We start from the raw sequence: 13395 nt of genomic DNA, 5'->3' as shown, positions 1-13395 counted from the left end.
CGAGCGCTACGCTGCCAGGTGCAGCATTATGCTATCCACGATGGTCTTTTATACCGCCGTACCTACCACAACGATGGCGGCACGTAATTATTGGTCGTGCCCCGCCATCTTCGTCGCAATCTATGTTTGGCTTTCCCCTCAGTGTTGCTGTGGCGGGGTGCTCAAGACATTCATGCACCTTCGGCTACGCTATTATTGGCGCGGAATGTACAGCTTCGTCTGCAAATACGTCCGCTCATGCCTCGCCTGCCAATGATGCAAACCAGTGTCGCACCTCTCCACAGCATCTCTCCAGCCGCTTCCCTGTCCAGCCCACGCATTTCATTGCGTCGGCGTTGACTTGTACGGGCCTCTCTCATGCACTGGCGCTGGCAACTAGCGATGCACTGGTGCTGGCAACCGCTGGATTGTCGTCGCCGTGGATCACTTGACAAGATACGCCGAAACCGCTGCATTACCTGCCGCAACATCCAAAGACGCTTCCTTGTTTATTCTACGCAGCTTTGTTCTCTGCTATGGCGCCCCTCAGGAACTGCTCAGTGATCGGGGTCGTGTATTTTTCTCAGACGTGTTGCAATCACTCCTATCTGAATGCAGAATTATTCACCGAGCCACTACCGCAAATCACCCACAGAAAAACAGATTAACGGAACGATTTAACCGAATTCTTAGTGACATGTTGTCGATGTACGTTGCGTCAGACCACTGCAATTGGGATCTTGTTCTTCCGTTTGTCACATTCGCCTACAACACAACCTCCCAAGCCACCACCGGATTCTCACCATTCTTCTTGCTATACGGCTGTGAACCCTCCAGCAACATTGATACGATTCTACCACATCATCCACACGTTGACGACTACCAGCCTGTGGCTGCGGTGGCTCACCACGCTGAGAAATGCTGACAACTGGCCCGTTCTTTTAGCTACGACCAATGGTGTCGCCAAAAACAGCGTCACGACTGCGACATCCCTCCTGACCCTTTTACCATCGACTTTCTCGCATGGCTTTGGGTCTCGCTTATTGCTGTTCCCGGCCTTTCGTCTAAGCTTCTACCGAAGTATCACACACCCCACCACGTGGTTACGCAGACCTCTCCTGTTTATTATGTGATTGAACCCGTTACACCATCTTCCGACCTTCGTCGTCCGGGGCGAGAAACAGTCCACATTAACCATCTCAAATCATATTAGGACCCTCTGGCCTCTCTCTAGGTCACCAGGATGGCTACCTCTCGATACTAAAGGTTATTGTGAGGAAGAGGATAGACACATGCGGAAGCGCATTGCCATCGCCTAGCTCGCTCAGCTGTTTGCCCCCTGGCTACACTTTGCCTGCTATCCTCCCGGTCGCTTTGTACCTCAATGAACCCCCATAACAATGGTAGTGTTTGCAATATTCCGGTGCAAGTTAAACTGTGCGAGGACAGACTGCACCAGTGACCAGCTACGTCCAAGTGATGCTTTTGAAAAAATCGTGAAGTGGTTGAGTGGCTATCAACTTTGATATAACACATCTTCTGAAAATATCACATGTGGAAATTGAGGCTAGCCCGCTGCCTTTGCGCGTGCTTTGCCGCCTTTTCTGCCGTTCTTATGTCCCGACATGTCTCCCGTCCTCCGCTGTCTGCTGCACTGGGGAAGCGGAGTGACGTTTAACCCTCTCAACCGGTAGCAGATGTAGACTGTAGCGCCGTGCGCGGATTCTCCCGAGAGGTTTTGCGTGCATGTGTCGGGAGCGGGCCAGATACTCTCCGGGACAGCTGACGGTGAGCCACGCAATCTTTTCCGTCCGTCGACTCGCGTCGTTCGGGGCTCGTCAGACTTTGCTGACGGCGCCTCGCGCCCGAGGCGAATGCTTGCCTTTTGTTGCCCCTCTGCGTACCCTCGGCCGAAGGAAGGTACGGTGTCCTAGTGCGTGACCTAGCTACGCCGACCCGTCTCCCGCTGAAGCCAATGCGAGCGCCTTCGCCCTCGCTCGAGCAACCGGGCCTTGGTCCCGGTGTCTCCATGGATTACCTTTATCACGGAGACGTGCTAGTGGCACCCTGTGTAGTACTTTATGCCTGTGGCGTGAATAAGCCCATTTGCTTTCCCGCCGCACCTTTGCAACGGGCTGTACTGCGTTTGGTGTTGCCACAGACTACAAAGTGTTGTGACCTTGAGCAGTATCGTGTTCTCGCCACGGCGACGGTTAACGCGTGCCCTGCGGCTCACTAAGACCGGGCCCACGCTAGTGGCCGCACTCCTTCGGGATGCATGTACACTACACTGGCGCCCAACACGGTATCAAAAGCTCTAGCTTTCGACTGCTCTTAGCGAGTCAGTTCGCCTGTGTGATTCGGGCTCGTCGCACCATGTCTGCTTCGTGGCATGCCGCGTTGCACAAGGAGGCCATTGTCTCTATTGACGGGAACCCTTCGGCACCCGTCCGAGTCGGCACCCCCTATTGCGGTGACGACACGAGACACCTAGTCGCTCCCTTTAGAGGTGGCGCGTCGTTTGGAATGGGCCTCTTGCCCTACCTGAACAGCGCTTGCAGTCGGTTCCCTGCGGAATTGACGGGGCGCAGGCACCTGAATTGTCGATGGTAGACAACAGGCAAATCCTACAAGGAGCCTATTTTGCTCTGGGAATGGCGCGCAGGACGGTGGTCTGTTTGAAACCCCCCCACTGATTGAGCTGGGCGGCTGCTCACCTTCGTTCGACCGCGCTGCTAACGCACCAACAGCTTCCTACGAAGCCGGTGCGACGACGCAGACGTTGCGGCAAAACGGCGTGCAGTAGATCCAAGCACTCTCGGGAGCTGTGCAAACGCTTTCGGTTGCTCCGAAAAGCGGTCATCCATCCCGCTGTTATGTTGCCTGTGCCAACCTATAGCGGATACGGTGATCTGCTCACCGCCCGAGATTACCTCGACTCTCTGTCTCGTTATCAGAGAGGAACGGGTTTGGATGATCAGGTGGTGCTCGAACGTGTTGTTCCAGCTGCACTGACTGACGCGGCGGAGTGATTGTATCGGCTTACCGGTTACCATGCAGCAACCCTCGAGGAGTTTCGTGCGGTCTTTTTGCATGAATTTCCACCCGCTGACTACGAAAGTAGGATGCGGCGAGAGCTCGAGCTCCGTACACAAGCTCCTGTCGAGTCTTCACAGGAGTATGTACGTGCAATAGATTAACTTATTTCTATCGCTGAGCCCCGAGCCTGGAATGAGGAACGCGTCGAAAGGGTGATACAGCAGGCACATCCGACTTTTTCCGTATGCCTGCACGGCGGCCGCTTTCGTGACTTGGAGGAGTTGGCCGCCAAAGCGAAGCGCATTCAAGGCGACCGTCTCGCCGGACATGCCTATCGCCCGACGCCGCCAGCCAGCGGTGCCCTTGAGCCACGCTGCGCTTGGAGAGGGGTCATGAACCTTCCCCAATGGTAAAAGCCTCTCTGCGCCGCCTTTGCAGCTGCAACCGGCTGTGCGTAGGAGTTGAGTGATCGCGCTCTTGACCCCTTTACGCATGAAAGGCGGGCAGTCTGCCCTGCTCCACCTGAAACCTCCGCACAGGGACGCTTTCTGACCCAACGTAATGGGGGAGATGGGGCTCGCAGAAACGTATCCTGTGATAACGTAGCGAGCCGATCACGACAGCTCGAGGCTGCTCCATCTGGGAAAACAGACCGTGGTGGAGTGTGCTGTTACCGCTGCCATGAAAGAGGGCACATAGATAGCAAGGGAATGCACCAAATCCAGGCCTCCTGCGAGGCAGGGAAACAGGTTTTCTGGGTCGTTCGTGAATGCACGAGCAACCCAACCCTTGCTTCTTTCCTCTATGTGCAGGGCAAGCACTTTTCTTGCTGATACGCACGCGCCGTTCATTCCGGTCACCATTGCCGGCCATGAATTTTCAGCTTTGCTGGACACGGGCGCTAGCGCCTCGTTGTTCGGCAAACAGGTATTGTCCCACTTGCAGAAGCACTCAGTGCGCTTGCGGGACAGCGGAACGACATTCACCCTTGCGAAAGGCGTGGCTTATTCAGCAGGCGCTGCAAGATTGACTGTCAGATAGGGAGATTGATTGAGACGGTGCCGTCTTGTTCATCTTTGGGGCTCAATGTTCTAGTGATTCTCGGTCGGAACTTTCTCATTAAAACAAGTATCGTTGTGGACATTGCGAATGGCGGCTATCGTGATGGCCCTTTTTGCCAACTCAAGCCGTTCATCAGCCCGCCGGTGCTTACTGTTGCCTTTGCCGCAGAAGCGTCGGAAACGTGCCCTGTGCAGAGTTCGGGGCCAAGCCCCTGCTCAACGCATTTGCCCTCTCACAGTCCCCTTTGGGAACGAGAGGCGCGGCACGAACCGTGTTGTGTGCCAACTACGGGGTCATACCCTGGCGTTCCCCGCTCGTTGGCTCGAAACCCCTGTGTGGATCGACCGACACGACACTAAGAGGCACTACATCCTTTGATCACCTGCGCAACTCAGTTGGATGATGCACAGAAGGCTCGTCTGTCGACACTGTTACATCAGTACGACGAAATCTTCGACGATCAACCTGGCTGCACCGATTTAGTGAGCCATGTGATCGAAACTGGTGACGCGCTTCCTTTGAAGTGTAACCCCAGGCTTGTCAGTCTCGCCAATAGGCAGATTATCGATAAGTTGCTGGACGACAAGCTTGCGGCTGGCATTATTCGGCACTCGTCTAGCTCCTGGGTATCTCCAATTGTGTTGGTGCCTAAGAAAGATGGCAGTCATCGGCTTTGCGTCGACTATCGCCGTCTGAATGGTGTGACTCATAAGGATGCCTGTCCGCTCCCCACGATAAACTCCATCGTAGGTAACCTGGGTGATGCACGGTACTTTAACACGCTTGACACCTCTAAAGGTTACTTACAGGTCCGGATGGGTAACCGTGACCAGTGTAAAACTGCGTTCACGTCCCACAGAAGGTTGTTTGAGTTTACTCGTATGCCCCTTGGTCTTTGCAATGCTCCTGCGAGGTTTCAAAAACTCATGGACCGCGTCCTCGGGAAAGCGAAGTGGTCATACTGCATGTGCTACCTCTACAACATTGTGATTTATTCACGAACTTTCGAAGAGCACTTGGCCCATCTTGCAGTTGTACTCGAGAGGATGAGGACCGCCGGGATGACATTAAATCCCGCTAAGGTCCAATTAGCACAGACCCGTGTTCTGTTACTCAGGTTTACACTGAGCGAAGGCTCCATAGAGCCGATTCGGGAGAAACTTCGAGCTATTCTCGATTTTCCCGTGCCCAAGGACGTACGTGGCCTTCGCCGCTTTTTAGGAAGGGTCAACTTTTACCGTTCCTTCATTCCGTCCTGTGCCTGACTGCAGGCGCCCTTGAGAAAACTCTTGGGTAAATCTGCTGAGTGGCATTGGGGACTTGAGCAGCAGGAGGCGTTTTGCCGACTGTCTAACGTCATAGCGGAGACAGCGCAGCTCAAGCTCCCTGACCTGACCAGACCATTCGCAGTACAAACTGATGCGAGCGATCTGGGTTTAGGAGCTGTTCTCAAAGAAGCCAAGTAATCGGCACACCGCGAAGCGGCCGAGCGGGGGAGGTTTCCGAAGGCCACGAGGCCGAGAGCGAACTCGTGACGTCGACTCAAGTGGTTGTTGCTGTCGTCCTGAGTGGGCGCGATACCAGAATCCCCCATTTTGGGAGAATGGGCATCGCTTTCAGCAGAGAAGAGTTTTTGAAGGCTCAGCAAAGTGACCCGTTTTGTCACAAAATGTGCGACGTTCTCAGAGAGATGGAGTGCCCTGACGCTGCTTGCCCTGCAGCGGGCGCGAATAGGGGGCTAGAACCAGTGTGTGTCGCTGAGTCCCTGGCGGATTCATATTTGCTGGACCATTACTGGCTCCTGCTGAAGCATATAGCCCCTGATGACGAGTCCATCGACCCGTTTAAGGTGGTCATGCCGAAAAGTCTCAGAGCCGCACTGTTGCGATCCTTTCACGACGAACCCATGGCCGGTCATCCTGAGTGGCTCGACAGTTTTTGCAAAACTGAGCCGCGTTGTGACCTGGCCTGGCATGAAGCAAGACATTTTTCGCTATTGCCGTTCTTGCCGCGTCTGTCAAACGGTGAAATCAACGGGTGGCAAACCGCCCGGTCTGATGAAACCGATTGCCAGTAAGCGTCCGTGGCAAGTGGCCACCTGCAATCTTATGGGACTATTTCCCAGAAGTAAGCAGGGGTTCATTCACCTGATGGTATTCGTTGATCACTTTTCAGAATGGTTGGAATTGTTCCCTCTTCGGAAGGTGACAGCGCGAGTGGTGCTTGAGAAGCTGCAGGAAGTGTTTTGCCGGATCGGCTTCCCAGAAAGGCTCATCACTGACAATGCTTCGTATTTCCTCGCTCGGGTGTTTGGTGTCACATGCCGTTCCCTCGAAATCGATCACAGCACCACTTCACCCTACCATCCCCAGTCCAATTTTCCCTCACGATACCAATGCTAACATAAGTTCCTTTCTTCAATCATGTATTTTATTCCTATCGCCGTTACGAATTCAGGAAGCGTTCATCTAATTTCAGTGATGCGAAACCGTGGCAGATACGAATTTGTGATATTCTCCAGCAAAATTTCACTTTGTTCGTTGGGCCAAAATTTGAATGTTATGAACACTTTTCCTAATCGCGACGGGTAATATCAACTTTAGTACCTAAGTCGTCGAAGGAAGGCCAAGAGCAGTGTGCTCGAGGCTTCAAAAGCACGTGTGCGACCAGTGCATGAACTGTTTCCTACGAGTGCATGTGGTGGTGGTTGCCACAACCCTGTGGACGAAACCACAGTCGTTCTTCAAACGATTATGTACGGCAACGATGTAACTGACAGAACTTCGAAAGTGTGCCCACGTTTTACGGTTGACCAGTCAAAGTAACGCTGCTTTCCGCAAACTGTAGACAAAACCGTGGCAGATGCCATCATAGATAGCATAAAACGACGTAATTTTGAAGACACGAGCGCAGCGAGCGCATGCGGAATCAAGACGGAACTACCCATTTGCTACAACCGCTACGCACAAAACTGCGGTCGCGGCGATGCGATAGGGATCTACGAGCTCCAAAGGCATGTGCTAACACAGTGAAAGATTACAGTAGTAAAGACGTAAAAAAGGCTAGGCGCGTTTTGGCGTTCCTGTAAAAAAAAACGATTAGCGAGAAAGCTTTGACCCGCGCTTTTGTGGCAGCGAGCTGCACTGTTCCGTTCGTTCACGTGTGTCCCAGGAAGACATACACAAGTTGCTTTGATGAAAATAGATTTTGCTGGTTGTTGTGATGATGCGAAATTTTGGGAGTACCGTATTTACTCGCGTAATGAACCCACCTTTTTTTCTAAGAAGTTCACGCCGATTTGGGGGGGAGGGCTTAGTATGCGGGAAAAAAAGTCACAGGAGTTACAATACAACATCAAAAATTTTACGTGACGGCTTTGTTTGCGTTTGGTCCTGTGAAATGTGCAACAAATCTTTTTTGTAGCCTGAAGCTCTTTTTGTTTCTCTCGTAACGAAAACGCACAGACCAACGCTGAAGTGTTGTCCAGCCGCTCCGTTTAATTGCTTTAGCGCTTGCTGTATGTTACCAGCCGTGTAGCTAGCCTACCGGCCCAACGTGCGTTGCGCAGCAGGTGTCCCAACTAAGTTGACAACGAGAAACCTGACAACAAAAAAATGGCAGTTTCACCGCAAGAGCGAAGCAATGAATACGATAGCAACAACTTAGAATGTAAGGCTGAGAACGGCTAGAAGATCGAAACGTGCACCACGCTGTTCACCTACACATGACGCACGAAACAACACACACAGGAAAAGAGTGAACTAACATTGTTTACCGCTTGACACGTATCACGTGGACAAAAACGACACACTGAACGTAATCGCAGCTACAGATATGAGCACGAAATAACAAGTAACAAGTGCCCCAGTTGTTACTTCGCTGTGTTTGAAAAGCGCACTCTATTCGCAAATGGCGCCTGTCCTGCTAGCGAAGGGATCTTTGTGCGCAGAGTAACTGAACGCAATCGTTCCGGTCAAAGTGGAAGGCCCACGATTCTCCATACTAATAGATAAACATGCGTGCACAAGCATTTACAATCCTCCCCCCTTCATTTGTCCGGCAAAGTACGCGTGGGGGATAACCACACGTCGGCGCGTGACCGAGCTGGGTGCCGTGCGAGGGAAGCATTTTTTCATTAGTTTTCACATATATATAGATACGTATATATATATATGGTGAGTGATGCCTACATCAGCGGCAAAACCCAGCCAAGAGTATCCATATAATTGCTATCGCAATAAAACGCAGCGTCGGATGGTGGTGCACAAACGTAGCGGGTGCACAACGCACCGTCGGCACAATGGGTACGGTTGTGTTTTGCATGGCCTTCGAAATAGCGAGCGCACGGCTTGTGTCTACGTTACGCGCCCACCAGTTTGAAGGCCATGCACATTGTTTTTATGCCGCTGTGCTTGCGTGGCACTATGAACAAAGAGTTTTATCCTGCATTCAACAGATGGCGCTTTGCTGTAAAAGGCGCAGTAGTGATCACAAACATATCAAGCTAAGTTTTGGAAGAGCAGCGAAAGTGGGAAGGAGACAAGATGAGCAATTACAGGAAAATTTTTATTCAGAAAGGCAAATAGAAATTGCTACTAAACAAATTGAGAAAGTAATCACTGGGGATAATAAAATGTGTGGACATACACAAATCTAATTAGACTGTTTGGGCTAGAGCTTGCTAAGGCACGTGACAAGTCACCCCGGAAAAGAAGACACAAGCCCAAGGGTTGGTGGGATGAGGAAGTTAAGAGAGCCATAGCAAAACGTCAGGAAGCCTCTAGGGAACACAGACATGCTAAGCAACGGTGTGAACAGACAGATGTTGAAAGAAAATGGAAAATCTTTCTAAGCTCTAGAAGGGAAGCATCCCTCCTGATCAATGAAAAGATTAGAAGAAAGGGTGCTCAGTGGCTGGCAGAAGTACATAAAAAGGACAGAAAGGCATCTGTGAAATTTTGGTACCATCCAAACTCCCCAAGAAATGAAACAAATCTAGAGCAGAGGTTTATAACTACAGCTCAAGGTGCTAGGCTAGAAGGGAACGAAGCTATTGAATATATAAGAACAGGGGTGACAGAAAAATTTCAACAAAGAAGTGCCTTATGCACCACAATAGACAGGGATGGATCAAGTGGCACAATGGCTACATTTTCACAACGAGAGTGGGAAAGGGCTGAGAAGAGGGTTCCAAGTACATCAACAGGCCCAGATGGCATTCCAATTATGCTGATAAAGACATTGAGTCAGAAGTCTAAACAGACTTTTAGAGAGGCAGTGAGCAGAACAATAATCGATGGTGAAGTCCCTTATGGATGGAAACTTAGCAGGATGAGCATGATTTATAAAGGAAAGGGGGACAAAGATGACATAAACAACTACCGTCCCATAACTGTGACATCAGTGGTCTACAGGCTGGCGATGCAGATTATAAAGGAAAGACTGCAGGCATGGATAGAGGATGAGGGGGTGCTGGGGGAACTGCAGAATGAGTTTCGGAAACACAGGAGGTTGGAAGACAATCTGTTCTCACTGACGCAGTGCATCGAAATAGCAGAAAAGGAACTCAGGCCCCTGTGGCTAGCATTTTCGGATATCAAGGGAGCGTACGATAGCATGGTTCAAGAGGACTTGTGGGGAATACCAGACACAATGGGTGTGGAAGATGGAGTCACTAATCTTTTAAAGGAAATCTATAAAAGTAACAAGGTAGTTATAAAGTGGGAAAAACAGGTATCCAAGCCCACAGAGGTGAAACGGGGACTTAGGCAGCGGTGTCCACTGTCACCCTTGTTATTCATAATGTACCTACAAGGATTAGAAGCCAAATTAGAGGGAAGTGGACTTGGCTTCAACCTCTCTTTAGTCAAACAAGGAAAACTCATTGATCAGGCACTACCAGCATTAATGTACGCAGATGATATAGTGCTAATGGCCGACAACAAGGAAGATTTGCAGAGATTGATGGACATCTGCGGTAATGAGGGAGATAGGTTAGATTTTAGATTGAGTAAGGAAAAATCAGCAGTCGTGATTTTCAATGATAACGAAGATAGTGAGCTTAGAATACAGGAAGTCACGCTAGAGATAACAGATAAATACAAATATCTGGGCGTATGGATAAGCAATGGGGCCGAGTACTTAAGGGAACACGAAATATACGTGACGACGAAAGGTAACAGGAATGCAGCAGTGATGAAAAATAGGGCACTGTAAAAATACATTAGGTATGATGTTGTGAGAGGAATATGGAAAGGGGTCATGGTTCCTGGGCGGACGTTCGGCAATGCGGTCTTGTTGCTTGAGGTCAGAAGTTGAAGCAAGATTAGAAATTAAGTAACGTGGAATAGGTAGGCTTGCTTTAGGAGGTCACGGGAATACACCAAATCAGGGAGTACAAGGTGATATGGGATGGACATCATTTGAGGGCAGGGAAGCTAGCAGCAAGATAAAATTTGAGAAGTGATTGAGAGAAATGGGGGAGGAGCGTTGAGCTAGGGAGGTTTTCAGCTACTTGTAAATGACTAATGTCCATACAAAATGGAGGAAGCGAACCAGGAAATTGATGGGTAAATAGACAACAGCAGGGGGCCAAACTAAAAGAAATATCGGTTAAGAAGGTGAAGGAAACGGAGACTGACATGTGGAGAATTGGCATGATTAAGAAGTCTGCACTAGAGATCTATCGAACTTTTCAGCAGGAAATCCCCAAGAAAAGGATCAATGATAATACTCGGGGTAGTTCTCTGCTGTTTGAGGCCAGGACGGGAGTATTGCGAACCAAGACATATCGGGCCAAATACGAAGGGGTAGACACAGTATGCAGTGCGTGTGGAGAGGAAGAAGAAACTGCCGAACACTTGATAATGTTCTGTAAAGGGCTTCACCCTATAGTTCAGGATGATGGCGCAGAGTTTTTCAAAGCACTGGAGTTTAGGGACAGGGAGAGCAAAATAGACTTTAAGCGGGTAGACTTAACTAGAAGGAGGTTATCTGATTGGTGGCTAAAGTCAAGGCACGAGTGAAAATTAAACCCTTCAATGCAAAGTACCCCTCCAACTTTACTATTTAAAGAAAAAAAAAAAACGATAAATCTAGTGTTTAGTTCACTAAGTAATACGGCTAGGTGGCGTTAGCCGCCGCCCGATCTAAAGGGTACAGCCACATCCATCCATCCGCGACTTTCAAATTTTGATTGATGTCGTCCGCGCTCGCACTGCTCGCAAATGTTTAGCATGGTTGCAAAACTATGTTTTGACTTTTATTGCATTGTTATTTTGTGATATAGTTGCTTAATTTAACGCTGTTTCAATCGTCAACGGCACTGGCTATTATACCGAAATGAAATTGACAGATACATTACAAAAAAGTTTTGTTTTTCTTTTTTTCAAGGCGAAGGTGGGGGGCGGGTTCATTACACGAGTAAATACTGTATTTGTGCTCCCACTTTGGGACTTTCACCTTAGTGGGAAACTCTGTCCTCGTGTGTTCGGCCACTCCAAGTCATTGTGAGACTGCAACGCCGATGTTTGCGATTGCGACTCCCATCTTGTTTTTTCCGATGTTTTCTTGTTTGTTTTCTTTTGGGGCCAAGCAAATGGAACAAATAATTCAGCGTGACTGCCCCCCTCCTCTTTGGTTCTGGAAATCTCCTGTATTCAGAATCTTTGAACTTGGCAGGTATGTCAGTTGAATGATGGGGTGTTGCAGTCCTAAATTTCTTTTTCTAGTTCACATTTTATTCTCTTATCCTTCCTGCTACTTTTCGTGGTGCCTTGTTATCTGTATTATCTTGGTGCCAGGACCTTCATGTTATGACTATTTTTTTTACAGAGAAAACTGTTCGGCTATTCTTGGTGCTCTAGCTGTCTGCGACTATCGCATCAAATAAGGAGAAGAAATTTTTAGCGATTATCCAGGATGCAACAGGATTCGAACTACCTCCGTGGTAGCACAGCATTGCACCGCAGAGCCATACTCGTGCTTTGCTATAAGACCCTTTACAGGCATTATTGTTGGAAAGGAATGAACACGCAATCACTACCGCGTGGAATAAAGAAAAGAAAGATAAAACGAGTAAAAATTTTCCGGATAGAACCCGAGTACTCTAGGGGCAGCCCAATATGTGCTCGGGCTTGAAACTTCTTTGCAAAAAGACTTGTCATGAGTAATAGACAACGAAGAGGACAAAACACGCAGAAGAGGCACGAGTGCTTGCATGGAAGAGTACACGGCTTGATGCACGTGACATGAGCTCTAACACAAGACAACAAGGTGATGGTCTGGCATTGCTTGAATGGCTATGAGAGAAGAAGGTTGCATTGGCAGCTTCGCTCTACTGACAGGTGCAGCGGGCATTTGGTTTTGAAGGCTGCGACGTAGGCACTCCGGGGCCTAGCCGTTGACCTTGACGATGCTCAGGTGAGGTGCCTCGGAGGTGCTTCAGCATCTTTCGACTGTCCCGAACTTATCAGCAGCTGTCCCGAATTTGCCCTTGGAACGTTGGCCTGCAGAAATCCCCGGAACGCCACGTTGTTGCTTTAAGAAGAAATTCGGTCCCGCACTAGGCCTAACTGACGATGATGTCGTGTCACGTTGGCAGCGACTGCGAAAAGGCGGCTTATGGCAGCGTGGCTGATTGTGACTCATTGGAGCGGTGATTGCTACAGGATCATTGGTAACATTGACCGCTGACCCAGTGTAATGGATGTTGGGTTTACAAAGTAAGAGCGTTTGATTCAGACTGACAGCGAGGCCGAAGTGCCTAGGGTGCAGTTAGTAGAAGAAACTGATTATTTGAGTTTACTTTTGTAGTTTTTTGTTAGTTTCACCATTTGTCTCTTGTTTGTCGAGTGTCTAATTTCTGAGATAGTTTTTTCTTGGTCATTATCAAACCATGTTTCCTATGCTGCCTAGCATACTGTCACGAGATTGTGACGTGAACCAAGGCAGCAGGCTCGGTGATCAGATTAAACTTTTCTTCAGGCCGAACTTGTGGCCAACAAACGAAAAGTAAGATTAAAGCAATACACACTGGCACTGATAGGGGCAAACGGAGCCTCAGCCGTCGATCAACTGACAAGCGGCGAAGCGTGTCGGCATTTATACACTTGCCATTGAATGTTCAAGCGTTATCGCTAGTGGTGGTGTAGCTTCCAGAATAATCTGTATAGTTCGCGGAGTGGGCGTGATTTTATCGAAATGAGATACTACAGTCCTGAAGCCTCTCGAAGACTGCAGGCTTGCTTCGTGCTGAGAATACGTAGTGTAACGGCGTGATAATAAAACTTGAGAAAAAGAACGTGGCATTGCCCC

The 13395-nt window shown here is 49.4% G+C and overlaps 1 protein-coding gene across 6 annotated transcripts in view; it reads left to right on the top strand.

Moving 5' to 3' along the window:
• Positions 1-13395, top strand: part of LOC119174039 (E3 ubiquitin-protein ligase SHPRH) — a 394742-nt gene that overhangs the window by 59962 nt on the left and 321385 nt on the right. The window lies entirely within an intron of this gene.

The sequence above is a fragment of the Rhipicephalus microplus genome, chromosome 5 (genome assembly GCF_043290135.1).
Source record: "Rhipicephalus microplus isolate Deutch F79 chromosome 5, USDA_Rmic, whole genome shotgun sequence".
Taxonomy (NCBI): Eukaryota; Metazoa; Arthropoda; class Arachnida; order Ixodida; family Ixodidae; genus Rhipicephalus; species Rhipicephalus microplus.
Note: the sequence above shows the minus strand (reverse complement) of the source record. Positions and strands in the feature narration are given on the sequence as shown.